The sequence below is a fragment of the Pipistrellus kuhlii genome, unplaced genomic scaffold (genome assembly GCF_014108245.1).
Source record: "Pipistrellus kuhlii isolate mPipKuh1 unplaced genomic scaffold, mPipKuh1.p scaffold_m20_p_1, whole genome shotgun sequence".
In the NCBI taxonomy this organism is placed as follows: Eukaryota; Metazoa; Chordata; class Mammalia; order Chiroptera; family Vespertilionidae; genus Pipistrellus; species Pipistrellus kuhlii.
In genome coordinates, this window is record NW_023425404.1 from 90,212,653 (window position 1) to 90,224,997 (window position 12,345).

At 43.3% G+C, this 12,345-nt stretch overlaps 1 protein-coding gene and 1 pseudogene across 1 annotated transcript in view; both read left to right on the forward strand.

Annotated features, from left to right (window-relative positions):
- HCN4 (hyperpolarization activated cyclic nucleotide gated potassium channel 4) overlaps window positions 1–12,345 on the forward strand; it is an 81,725-nt gene that overhangs the window by 20,832 nt on the left and 48,548 nt on the right. The window lies entirely within an intron of this gene.
- Window positions 5,362–7,076, forward strand: LOC118729184 (annotated as a pseudogene).

Here is a 12,345-nt window from a genome sequence, read left to right on the forward strand (position 1 = left end):
TCCAGGAGATCAAACTGCTTCCTGCCTTGCCCTTCACCTCTCCCCACTACCCCCACTTCCTAGGTCTTTGTGCTAGGCCTATTTGGAAGAAGGGAGAATCCTTAAGATGCCTACTGAGGGGCATGCCTGTAATGAGGGGCATGGTGTGTTCTGCCACCTGAGCCTGTGGTGGTCAAGCTAGAAACACAGTCATGGCCTTAACTGAAGGCTTTGGCCACAATCTCCCCACTCTTAACCCACAAACCTCCCTCTCATCCCACTCTGTCAGAACCGTTAAGGCCCATCTCTTGTTCATCTGCCTCCTCCCCATTCCAGCACCTTCCCTTCTGCTCTGTGATATCTCCACCATCATCTTCGGCACCAGGTGGGGGCCATTTGCTGATGAATGTTGCTGGGAGCCTGAGTCTTGGGGGCCTGTGAAAGCCTCATGGAAAGGAGTCAGGGTTTCAGAGGGCTTCCCATTTCATAGAGCTTCTGCTGGGCTCCATGCCACTCAACCTATGGCTCCAAGGAGCTCCTCTTTCACTCACCATTCACATATTTCTACACATTCACATATTTTAAGGACCTGCTATATAAAAGGCAATGTGCCAAGTTCAGAGAGTCAAGATCACAACATAGACAACCAAATTTCATCACAGTGTGATTAATACCGTGCTAGGGCAGCACACACGAGAAGCGCCTAACCAGATTTCTGAGGGTGCAAAGAAGGATTCCCAGGAGAAGTAATGCTTCCTTTGAACCATAGTTGGGGAGAGAGTTCCAGGCAGTTGACAGTGTAGGAAAACCCACTGGCCAACGAAAGCATGGTGTGTTTGGGGTACTGAAAGTTGCTGGATATGTCTGCAACAGAGCATAAGACCCACATGACTGAGTGCCAAAGGTGAGGAAGATTATATTTGTAGATATCCAGAGTGACGTTCCCATGGACATCCAGGTGTAGATATATAGGCAGCAAGTGGAGCTTGAGAGAGAGGTCTAGCTGGAAATCCAGCAGAATAAAGAAGCCATGGGAGTTTGTGAGGTCACACAGGGATAATGTAAGAGGGATAAGAGGCAAGGGCCTAAAGGAGCAAAACATTTAAAGGTCTTGCAGGGGAATAGGAATCCATCCAAGAGAGGTAAAGGAGAGGCAGAGAGAACAGAGAAAAGCCAACCGGGATGGGTGTCTCCCCAGAATGGCGCACAGTGTCAGATGAGGCTGAGGGTCCACAAGGAAATGGACTGGAAAGTGCCCACTGAATTTTGCAGCAGGGCAAACATGGAGATGTTGCTGAAGGAATATTGGGGATGGAAAGGAAGGGAGAAAGTCTGGATAGTGACACCTCTTTCAGGTAGCTTGGTTCTGATGGGAGAAGAGACATGACAGTAGGGATAAGGAAGTGATTTTATTTTAAGTATAGAGAGTGGGGGGGAAAAAGCCTACAGAAAAGGATTAGTATAGAGGGAGATTGAAGATATAGATGAAAAGGGGTAATCTATAGATTAAGATCCCTGGGGAAGAAATGGTGTCATGATGGCAGGTGAAAATGTCTCTGATTCCCTTGTGACTGAAGGAGGGGAAAGGGTTGAGGGAGAATTAAGCAACATAGGATTAAGCAAGTCCAGTGGCAGGAGGTAGAAGGTAGTATTATCTGTTGAGAGTGAGCTTTGAAGAGAGAGGGTATAATTCAGAATAGGTGTCATAGGAGAATGGGAGGGGAAGTTTTCTAGGGACTCCTGGGAGAATGGGCTGGCAGAGGTGAAGGCCCAGCTGAGTATGGAACCTTGATGAGAAAATTAAGCACAGGAGTTAAGGCATTTGAATTTTAGTAGGACTCCTCTGAGATTGTGGGATTTCCTGCACATGGAAACTTAACAAGGGTTGAAGGGTTGTGATCTTGTGAAGAGGGTGCCAGAAAGATTGTACAAGAAAGGTAGTTGAGGTGGACTTTTATGTCTAGTAGGGCTGAGGAGAGGAAGGAGGGTTCTTATGGAAGAATCAGAGGGCTAGCCAACTGGAAGTTCATGGGACACCAAAGAATAGACTTGACATGATTGGATAAGACAGTGATCGGCAAACTCATTAGTCAACAGATCCAAATGTCAACAGTACAACGATTGAAATTTCCTTTGAGAGCCAAATTTTTTTAATTTAAACTTATTCTAACACCACTTCTTTAAAATAGACTCACCCAGGCCATGGTATTTTGTGGAAGAGCCACACTCAAGGAGCCAAAGAGCCGCATGTGGCTCACGAGCCTCAGTTTGCCAACCACAGGGATAAGGGATTGGGAAGGAAAGGAGAATGGGGTGAGAGAAAACATTGCTCTTTTGAGATTAGAGATGGAGGTGGGAGGATGCTGACCCCACCCTGACCCTGAGGTCTATGGGGTTTGAGAGAGTGATAATTGAGATTCATTTAAGGGAAGAAGCAGAGGAGTCAGTGAATGAAGTTGAGGATGTGGTCCATTGAAGATAGTGCAGGAGATGGGTTTGGGAGGAAGAAGAGTAGAAAGAAGCATAGCATTTGGGAGAGAGAAAATACTTCTGGTTGGATTTATATTTCTGTAGAGTGGTTAGAGGTGAGTCTCTGGAGTCAGGCTGTTTGGGTTTGAGTTCTTAATCCATCATATATAGAAAATGTCTCCATTTCTTATGACTTAGTCTCCTCATCTGTAAAGTGGGCATAATCATAGTATCTACCTCATAGAGGTTTTTTGAGGATTAAATGATATAATCCATGTAAGGGACTGAGAGTAGTATCTGGCAAATAAATACCCAACAAGTGTCGACACTATCCTCCTTCATTCTCATCATCTTCATGATTAACTTGGGCAATTCCCTTTGCGGGGCCTGAAAAAGCAAGGGATAGATCAGAAATGGAGGGGAAATCTCCAAGCTCCAATTTCTTTTTGTGACACAAAGACTCCTGGATCCTTAGGTTCTATGATTTTGGGGAGGCTGGAAGGAGTGGTACCTGGTGAAAGGGACAGGGTGTGACAACTGCTAACATAGACCAGCAGGGCTAGGCAGATGGTGGAGGAGGAAGCAATTGATCTGGGCCGTGAAGGAGGGAAATGACCTCAAAAGATAGGGCCCCAGAGGGATGGAATGGTTCTCAGAAGGGACCAGGATGGAGATAGGGCCAGAGGTCAAGTGTCCAACTGGCTACTATCGATATAAAGGGAGCAGGAAAGCAAAGAGGGAAGAGGGTTAGGAGATGCTAGATCAAGGAGCTCAAACTATTTTCTGTAGTTATTGAGATTCACCAAAAGAGTCTAAGCAGGAGTGATATGATCATATCACTTGCTGATTAGAAATGTAACCCAGAGGACATGTGAGGTGGAGAAAAGAGAGTAGGGGCTGGAACCAGGTGGGCAGGGGAAAGGGTCTGGGTGAGGAGTGGTGAGGAACTGATCTAGGATAGAGCAACTGGGGACAGGTTCAGGACTCAATATAGAGGATGCCAAATAGGACTTGGTAATAGCTTGGTGGGCTTTCAGAGATAGGTGGGAGAAAAGAGTAAGTAGCTAAGGATTGACTTGAGATTTAGAGCCTAGGTGACTGAAATATTCTGCCATTCAGCTGAGTTCAGCCTTAGACTTGGTCCTCCAGATGGCAGTTGGAATGCACATCTGGTGCTAGGAGTGGTGTCTGAGTGAGAACCATTTGCATAGAGGAGGGGGATAAAAGAAAGACCCTGGGTATGCCACGGACCTAGGAGAAAGCATGGAGACCCTGGCCTACATCCAGCACTGTAGGGACACAGGCCCTGGAGTCTGCAGCAGTCTAGAAGATCCAAAGCCAGAGGCTCACTTGGAGAGAGTTTTGAGAGAGTCTTAGAAGAGATCCCTTTTCAGCTGACAAAAGACATTTTCTTCCAGCTGACAGGATTCCAAGTGGATATAATTTGTGTCAAAATGAATGCAAGTGGATGTGCAAGAAAATATGCATGTGTTGGAGGAAGGAAGATGGCGATTGGCAGGAAGGTAGGGAGGGAGAGAGTGAGGGAGTGATAGAGGAGAGTGTGGACGTGTGTGGTCTCTGCATTTATGAACCAGGGACAGTTTCCAAGGGGCTGCCAAACCAGGCAATATTACATGATGGAGCCCCACTCCACCACAGACACTCTGGGATGGCCAGTACGGGTACAGAGACCACACCATCTTGAGAAACAGAGCTGCATGAGACTAGGATCCTGGCCTCAGCACCACTCAGTCTGGTCTCAGGACCCAATCCATTGAGCCAAACCGGCTAGGACCATGGTTGGCAAACTGCAGCTCTCGAGCTCTTTGGCCGCTTGAGTGTGACTCTTCCAAAAAATACCACGGCCTGGTGAGTCTGTTTTGAAGAAGTGGCATTAGAAGAAGTTTAAGTTTTAAAAACTTGGCTCTCGAGAAACCAAGATGGTGGCAAAGGTAAACAACTAATCTGCCACCTCGCACAACAGTTTCAAAACTACAACTAAAAGATAAAACATCTATCACCCAGAACCATGGGAAAGCTGGCTGAATGGAGCACAAGCGCTGAAAAGCTGAAAAGCTGCGGTACGGAGGCATGCGAATCAGGCTGGTTGTGGGTGACTGAACGCACGGCTTTTTTTCAACCCAAAAGGAAACAAGCTCCTGATCACTTTGAATTCCAGTTTTTGGGATCACGCAGGTGACCCAGATGCCTATGGGGAGAAGCTGGTCTGTCGGCCATCGGGTCTGAAAGTGAGAGTGACTTTTTTGCAGAGGTGCGTGCAGCAATCATTGTTTACTGTGCTGAAGCATAGAGAAGCAGGGACTTGGAAATGTGGAAAGGCAGAGAGGGCTGACTGATGCCATCACTGTTTGCCAGGCCCCAGCCTAGTGACAGTCCGGGGAGCAAGTATCCCTTTCCAGTTCCGTCCAGAAAGTGAGGAGTACATCCTGGTTGTTACCACCCATCCCTTAGGCCCCAACCCCGCACATTCTACAAATCCAACCAGGCTCCACACAGCAGCTTTTGCATATAAATGGCCTGCCCTGTGGCAGCTTAACCAAATAAACTGCAGCTCCAGTCAGACTGCTCCAAAACTGCCAAATCCCAAGCAAAGAGAAGAAAACTATAGTTCTTGCTGTAGCTCCTGCTGGGTGGCCTCAGATAGTAGCTGACCTGCACCCCATTGGAGATCCAGTGTATTTAGTGGTCTGTGTGAGATGACACAATATTTCAACTACTCTCATAAGGGACACATTCAAGAGACAGACTCAGTGAGCATCAAAACCTTACTGGAACAAGTCGTGCCCCATAAACATGTCTCAAGCACAGCAATTCTTCCATTATAGACACAGCGGGCCTGGAGGTCAGTTCCTCCCAGTGACACCAACAACAATCAAGACTTAACTACAGACCCAGACCTGTGGCATCGTGGCTGGCTGCTATCCCTGGACCCTGCCATGGAGAAGTCGGTAGGAAACCCACCCACGTCAGCTGTCTTGCGGGACCACTGTCACTTCTCTCAGGTCATCTTTAACAGTGTGGAGAAGTTCTATGTTCCTGGAGGGGATGTCACGTGCTATTACACCCTCACCCAGCAATTCACTCCCCTTCGAAGGGATTGGATTGGAATTTTTAGAGTGGGATGGAAGACAACTTGTGAATATTACACCTTCATGTGGATTACTTTGCCTGTTGACCCAAACAACTTATCAACCAAATAGCAAGAAGTCCAATTCAAAGCTTATTGCCTGCCAAAGGATGATGAGTATTACCAGTTCTGCTATGTTGATCTGGATGGTGTGGTCCGGGGAGCAAGTATCCCTTTCCAGTTCCGTCCAGAAAGTGAGGAGGACATCCTGGTTGTTACCACTCAGGGTGAGGTGGAAGAGATTGAGCAACACAACAATGAGCTTTGCAAGGAAAACCAGGAGCTGAAGGACAGCTGTGTCAGCCTCCAGAAGCAGAACTCAGACATGCAGGCTGAGCTCCAAAAAAAGCAGGAGGAGCTAGAAACCTTACAGAGCATCAACAAGAAGTTGGAACAGAAAGTCAAGGAGCAGAAGGACAGTTAGGAGACAGAGCTGCTACAACTGAAAGAACAAAACCAGAAGATGGGAGTCAGAGTGGATCAGCTTCAAGCACAGCTGTCTACTCAAGAGAAAGAAATGGAGACGCTTGTTCAGAAAGCTCAAGATAAGACAGAGCAGTTGGAACGTCTGAAAAGGGAAAATGGCTAGCTCTTTCTCAGTTTAATGGAACAGAGGAAGCACGAGCAGAAGCTAGAGAAGACAGTGGAGAAGCTGAAGCAGCAAGAAGCTATTGCAACGAAGAAACAGCAGGAGTTAACAGATGAAAACTTGGACCTGTCAAAAGGCTGAGTGATGAAAAGATGATATATAATGTTCTACTGAAAGAGAAAGAGAGATTGGAAGGAGAAAATGATCTTTTGAAGAGGGATAATGTCAGGCTGATGAGTTACATGGATCTGGATTTTGACAGTATGCCGTACCAAGTGCCTTCGGATCAAGGAGGAGCAGGACAACACCCAGGACTTATCTTTGGAAACCCCTATTCTGACATCCAAGAAAGCGGTGCCCTCCATCAGTAAGTGTCCCACCTGTAAATCAAGCATCGCTGGCAACGTTTTTGATCACATCTAGCAGCAGCAGCCCGTTGAGACTCTGTCTTTGAATTGTCCGATTTGTGACAAGAGCTTCTCACTAGACGAAGAGCAAATCTTTGAAGACCATGTGTTTTGCCACAGTCTTTAAGTGACCCAGCCTCCTGGATCTCTACTGCACATAGATTTTATAGAGTAGAACCGATAGCTTCTACAATGGTTATGACGCAAGAGTCTGCCTAACCTGAAATCATTAAGGTTTACTCAGCCCTGCTGCCCTAAAGGTAGAATCATGTTGATAATCTAAAGGATAGTGTTAAGGGCTGTTGCTTCCATCTGTGTGAGTGATGACCTTTTAAATCACAGAACGCTAGCTATGTCAGCCTCTCACCTCTGATGCCCATTTTCCCAAGAATTTCCAGGACAAGGGCCCTGGAATAGAAGCACACTGGCTGTTCAGAGCAGGTTTGACTCAAATACGAGGTGGTTCATTTTCCAAGTTGGCCTACAGCCATTCAGGGTCAAGCTTTGAGTATATTTGTATTCAGTCTTCAGCCCTACCCTTGGGGCTGGAGATTGATCAGAAGTTGAGCATTTCTTCCTGCTCTTCTCCAGGCCTTTCTCCAACTGATTGCATTAGGCTGGCCAAAACTGGCATGGCAGAGAGCTAAGGCATCCAGTTGGGATACCAGCAATTTCTCAGCTCCTAATAGAAGTGCTTTATTCCAGAACCATGGACAGGAAATGTTATTTCAGTCACAGAAAACCTTCTTTCTCTCTGGATACCTCTGATTGGCACTTTCTACTCTTTGATCTTTTCTATGCACATAACCTTTTTTTTGTGTAAGTCCTTAACAATTAGTGGGAGTTGTTAGACACTGTATAGGTTTGCAACTTTGTAAGCTGGTGACTTTCATTATGGATGAGTCTGAATAATGAGAATTAATGTTAACTTCCTTAATACTAAAAATAAACTAGTCCTCTTTTTTCAGGAACTTTGGTAATTAAAAAAAAAAAAAAAAGACTTAACTACAAAAAGGCTGTACACACAGTCCACAAACGGGGAAACCAAGAGTGTCCACTTCAGGTAACTGGGAGGCTGACCCATTGAACCATATAGGACACCCAGTCCCACCAAGCTACCCTACCAACTCAGGGAAGCAGTGAAAATGAGGATACAGGGAAATAGAACACAAACAAATGAAATGGAGGAGAACAAATGACTGGACATGGAGTTCAAAACCACAGTTATAAAGTTTGTGAAAAATTGCCTAGAAAAGGCCAATAAGTTTAATGAGATCTTTGAGGATATTAAAAAGGACCAACTAGAAATTAAACATACACTGACTGAAATAAAAATATTATACAGAGACGCAACAGCAGATTAGAGGAATGCAAGAATCAAGTCAAAGATTTGGAATAAAAAGAGGCAAAGGATACTCCTCTGGAGAAGCAAAAAGAGAAGAGAATTCAGAAAGTTAAAGATAGTGTAAGAAGCCTCTGGGACAACTTCAAGCATACCAACATCAGAATTATGGGGATGCCAGAAGAAGAGAAAGAACAAGACACTGAAAAGCTATTTGAAGAAATAATGACTGAAAATTTCTCCCACCTGGTTAAATAAATAGATTTACAAGTACAGGAAGCACACAGAACCCAAAACAAAAGGAACCCAAAGAGGACCACACCAAGACATATCATAATTAAAATGCCAAGGGCAAAAGATAAAGAGAGAATCTTACAAGCAGCAAGAGAAAAGCAGTTGGTTACCTATAAGGGAGCACCCATATGACTATCAGCTGATTTCTCAACAGAAACTATGCAGGCCAAACGAGAGTGCCAAGAAATATTCAAAGTGATGAATAGCAAGAACCTACAACCAAAGTACTCTACCCAGCAAAGTTATCATTCAGAATTGATGGGCAGATAAAGAGCTTCACAGATCAGAAAAAGCTAAAGGAGTTCATCACCACCAAACCAGTATTATATGAAATGCTAAAAGGTGTTCTTTAAAAAGAGGGGGGGGGGGGAAAGAAATAAGTAAAGATAAAAATTATGAACAACAAATATATATCTATCAACAAGTGAATCTAAAAGTCAAGTGAATTAAAAATCTGAGGAACAGAATAAACTGGTGAATATAATAGAATCAGGGTCATAAAATGGAAGGGGATTGATAATTATCAGGGGGAAAGGGATGTCTGAGTTGGGGATATGGGAAGAGACTGGACAAAAATCATACACATATGGATGAGGACAGTGGTGTGTGGGGGGAGGTAAGGGCAGAGGGTGGGATGGGGACCAGCTGAAGGGGAGCTATGGAGGGTGAAACAGATTTATTAAATTTTAAAAAAATTAAAAAAACAAACAAAAAAACTTGGCTCTCAAAAGAAACAAACAAACAAACAAACAAAAACAACACACAAAAAACCAGGACACTATAGCCACTGGGGATAGAGACCTGAGACCACAGCTGCAGACCAACAGACACCAAGAATCCAGACATTCCGGTCGCAGATTTCTGTGAATCACAGAGCTTATCCACTTCCCTGCAGGCTCCCTGGCACCACCATACTAACTGATAGACCCACCCTCATACAGGCCACAGCATCACTACAGGCATTTGAGCCTGGGAGTGAGTGGACACTGGGAATCTGTTCCCCACAACACAATTGGGTGACCATACCTGAAGCCCACTCAGGGCGGTAGTGCCACCTGACTTTGATTCTGGGAAAGCGCACAATGAAGTTGGTTTTCCACAGCACAGGAGTGGATTTCCTGCTGACACAATGCTACTGTGCAATCCAGTCCCCAAAGTTGACCAGGACTCTGATTCTCCAGGCAGGAGGCAGCACTGAACACTAGTGACTTGAGTCTGTTTCTTAACGTGTGTGCCTGGGATCCCTGACTACCAGTGCATTTGCACTAAGAGCCAATGACTCCACTTCTTGGTGCATTTGCACACAGGGACTCTAATTCTCAGCATGAGGCCACACGAAGCAACAGAGACTCTGATACTCGACTCTTGGTACTGGCACACGCTAGGGGACTCTGATTCTTTGGCACATGGCATCAGGGTCTCTGTTTCAGTGTGTCGCAGGTAGGATCCCTGATTCTAGGTGCACACACGAGGCCACACTGAGCACTGGTAATGCTGTCCCTGAGCAAACCTGGGTCGCCCCAACCCATGGCAGCCACATGTCTTAGTGTAGGAGCTCTTCAGTGACACTTGGGTGGTATGAAGCTTCCACTGCACATGGCCCAGGCCCATGCAACTCAATGTTTGAACTTTCTGGTGATAGTCAGAATGGGGAGACAACACAATCCCCACAGGAAAGAAAATGAGGAGTTGCCAAGAAAGGAAATTAGTGAAATTGAAGCATGCAGCATGACAGAAAAAGGATTCAGAGTAATGGTCATACAATTCATACACCAGATGGATGAGAAAATCAACAATCTATGTAAGAATCAGCAAGAAATTAAAAGTGATACGGCTACAATCAAAAACACCATAGAAGGTTTCAACAGTAGACTTGAAGAAGTAGAGGACTGAATTAGTGAATTATAAGATGAGATAGAGAAACAAGCACTCTGAAAAGCAACTGGAGAAAAAAAATTAAAAAGCAGGAGGAGAGGCTAAGGGAGCTTTGGGACAACATGAAATGAAGTAACATACATATAATAGGGCTGCCAGAAGGACAGTAAGAGCAGCAAGGATTAGAAAATCTATTTGAAGAAATAACAACAGAAAACTTCCCGGATATGGGGAAGAAAAAAGATAAAAAAATACAGAGAGTCCCAAGCAAGATGAATTCCAAAAGACCAAACTCATCATAATTACAATGGCAAATGTTAACTACAAGGAGAGAATCTTAAAGTCTGAAAGAGAGAAACAGAGAGTTACCTACAAAGGATCTCCCATCAGATTATCAAGTAAATTTTCAACAGAAACACATTAAGCTAGAAGAGAATGCAAGGAGGTATACAAGTATTACAAAGGACTGAATCCAAGAATACTCTATCCAGCAAGACAATTAATCAAAATTGAAGGGGAAACAGGATCTTCATAGACACACACACAAAAAAGGCTAAGGGAGTTTATCACTACTAAACCAGCAATGCAAAAAATGCTAAAGGGAATGCTGTAAAAAGAAGAAATAAAAAGGTAAAAAGGAACACCGGCACAAAAATAAAAATGACTACAAAAAAGTAACTTTCAATAATAACTTCATATGGAAACAGACTAAATACTCCAATCAAAAGACATCGAGTGGCTAAATGGATTAAAAAGCATGACCCATATATATGCTGTATACAAGAGATCCACCTCATAACAAGGGACTCACACAGACTGAAAGTGAGGGATGGAAAAATATTTTTCAGGCAAATAGAAAGGAAAAAAATCTGGGATAGCAATACTTATATCTGACAAAATAGACCTCAAATTGAAGGTCATGATAAAAGATAAGGAAAGCCACTTCATAATACAACAAGAGGGTATAACCCTGATAAACATATATACACCCAATGCAGGAGCACCCAAATACATACATAAACACACACACACACACACACACACACACACACACATACACACACACACACAAAAAAAATCCTGAAATATATCAAGGGAGATATTGACAACAATACGATCATAGCAAGGGACTTTAATAAAGTCCTTTAGAGAGAATCTGGATAAATCCTTTAGACCAGTGGTCAGCAAACTGTGGCTCACGAACCACATGTGGCTCTTTGGTACCTTGAGTGTGGCTCTTCCACAAAATACCACAGCCTGGGTGAGTCTATTTTAAAGAAGTAGTGTTAAAAGAAGTTTAAGTTTAAAAAATTTGGCTCTCAAAAGAAATTTCAATTGTTGTACTGTTGATATTTGGCTCTGTTGACTAATGAGTTTGCTGACCACTGCTCCAGACAAAAGAAAAATTAATTAATTAATTAATTAAAAAATCAGCAATCCTAAATGACTCATTAAATCAGATGGACTTAATTGTCATCTTCAGAACATTCCACCCCAAAGCCATGGAATATATGTTCTTCTCAAGTGCACATTAGAAATTTTCAGAAATAGACCTCATACTGGGTTACAAGCAAAGTCTCCCCAAATTCAAGAAGATTGAAATCATACCAAGCATCTTCTCGGACCACAATGGCATAATATTGGAAATAAACTACAGTAAAAAAAAAAAAAATCCAAAAAACTCAAATACTTGGAAGCTGAATATCATGCTATTAAATAATGATTGGGTTACCAATGGGATCAAATAAGAAATTAAAAACATGCTGAAAACTAAAGACAATAAATACACAAAATCTATGGAACACAATGAAAGCAGTCCTGAGGGGGATGTTTATAGCTCTAGAGGCCTACCTCAGAAAACAAGTAAAAATGTTAGCAAATCATCTAACTCTACAACTCAAAGAATTAGAGAGCAATCAGAAAAGCCCAGAGTGAGAAGAAAAAAATAGAGATAATAAAGATCAGAACATAAATTAATAACAGAGGGGAAAAAACAATATGAAAAATCAGTGAAACCAAGAGCTGATTCTTTGAAAAGATGAACAAGATTGATGAACTTCTAGCTAGGCTCACCAAGAAGCAAAGAGAGATGACCCAAATAAATAAAATCAGAAATGAAAGAGGAGAAATAACAACAGATCTCACCGAAATACAAATGATTGTTAAAAAATACTATGAACAACTCTACTCCAACAAACTAGACAACCTGGAGGAGATGGACATATTTCTAGAAAAATACAAC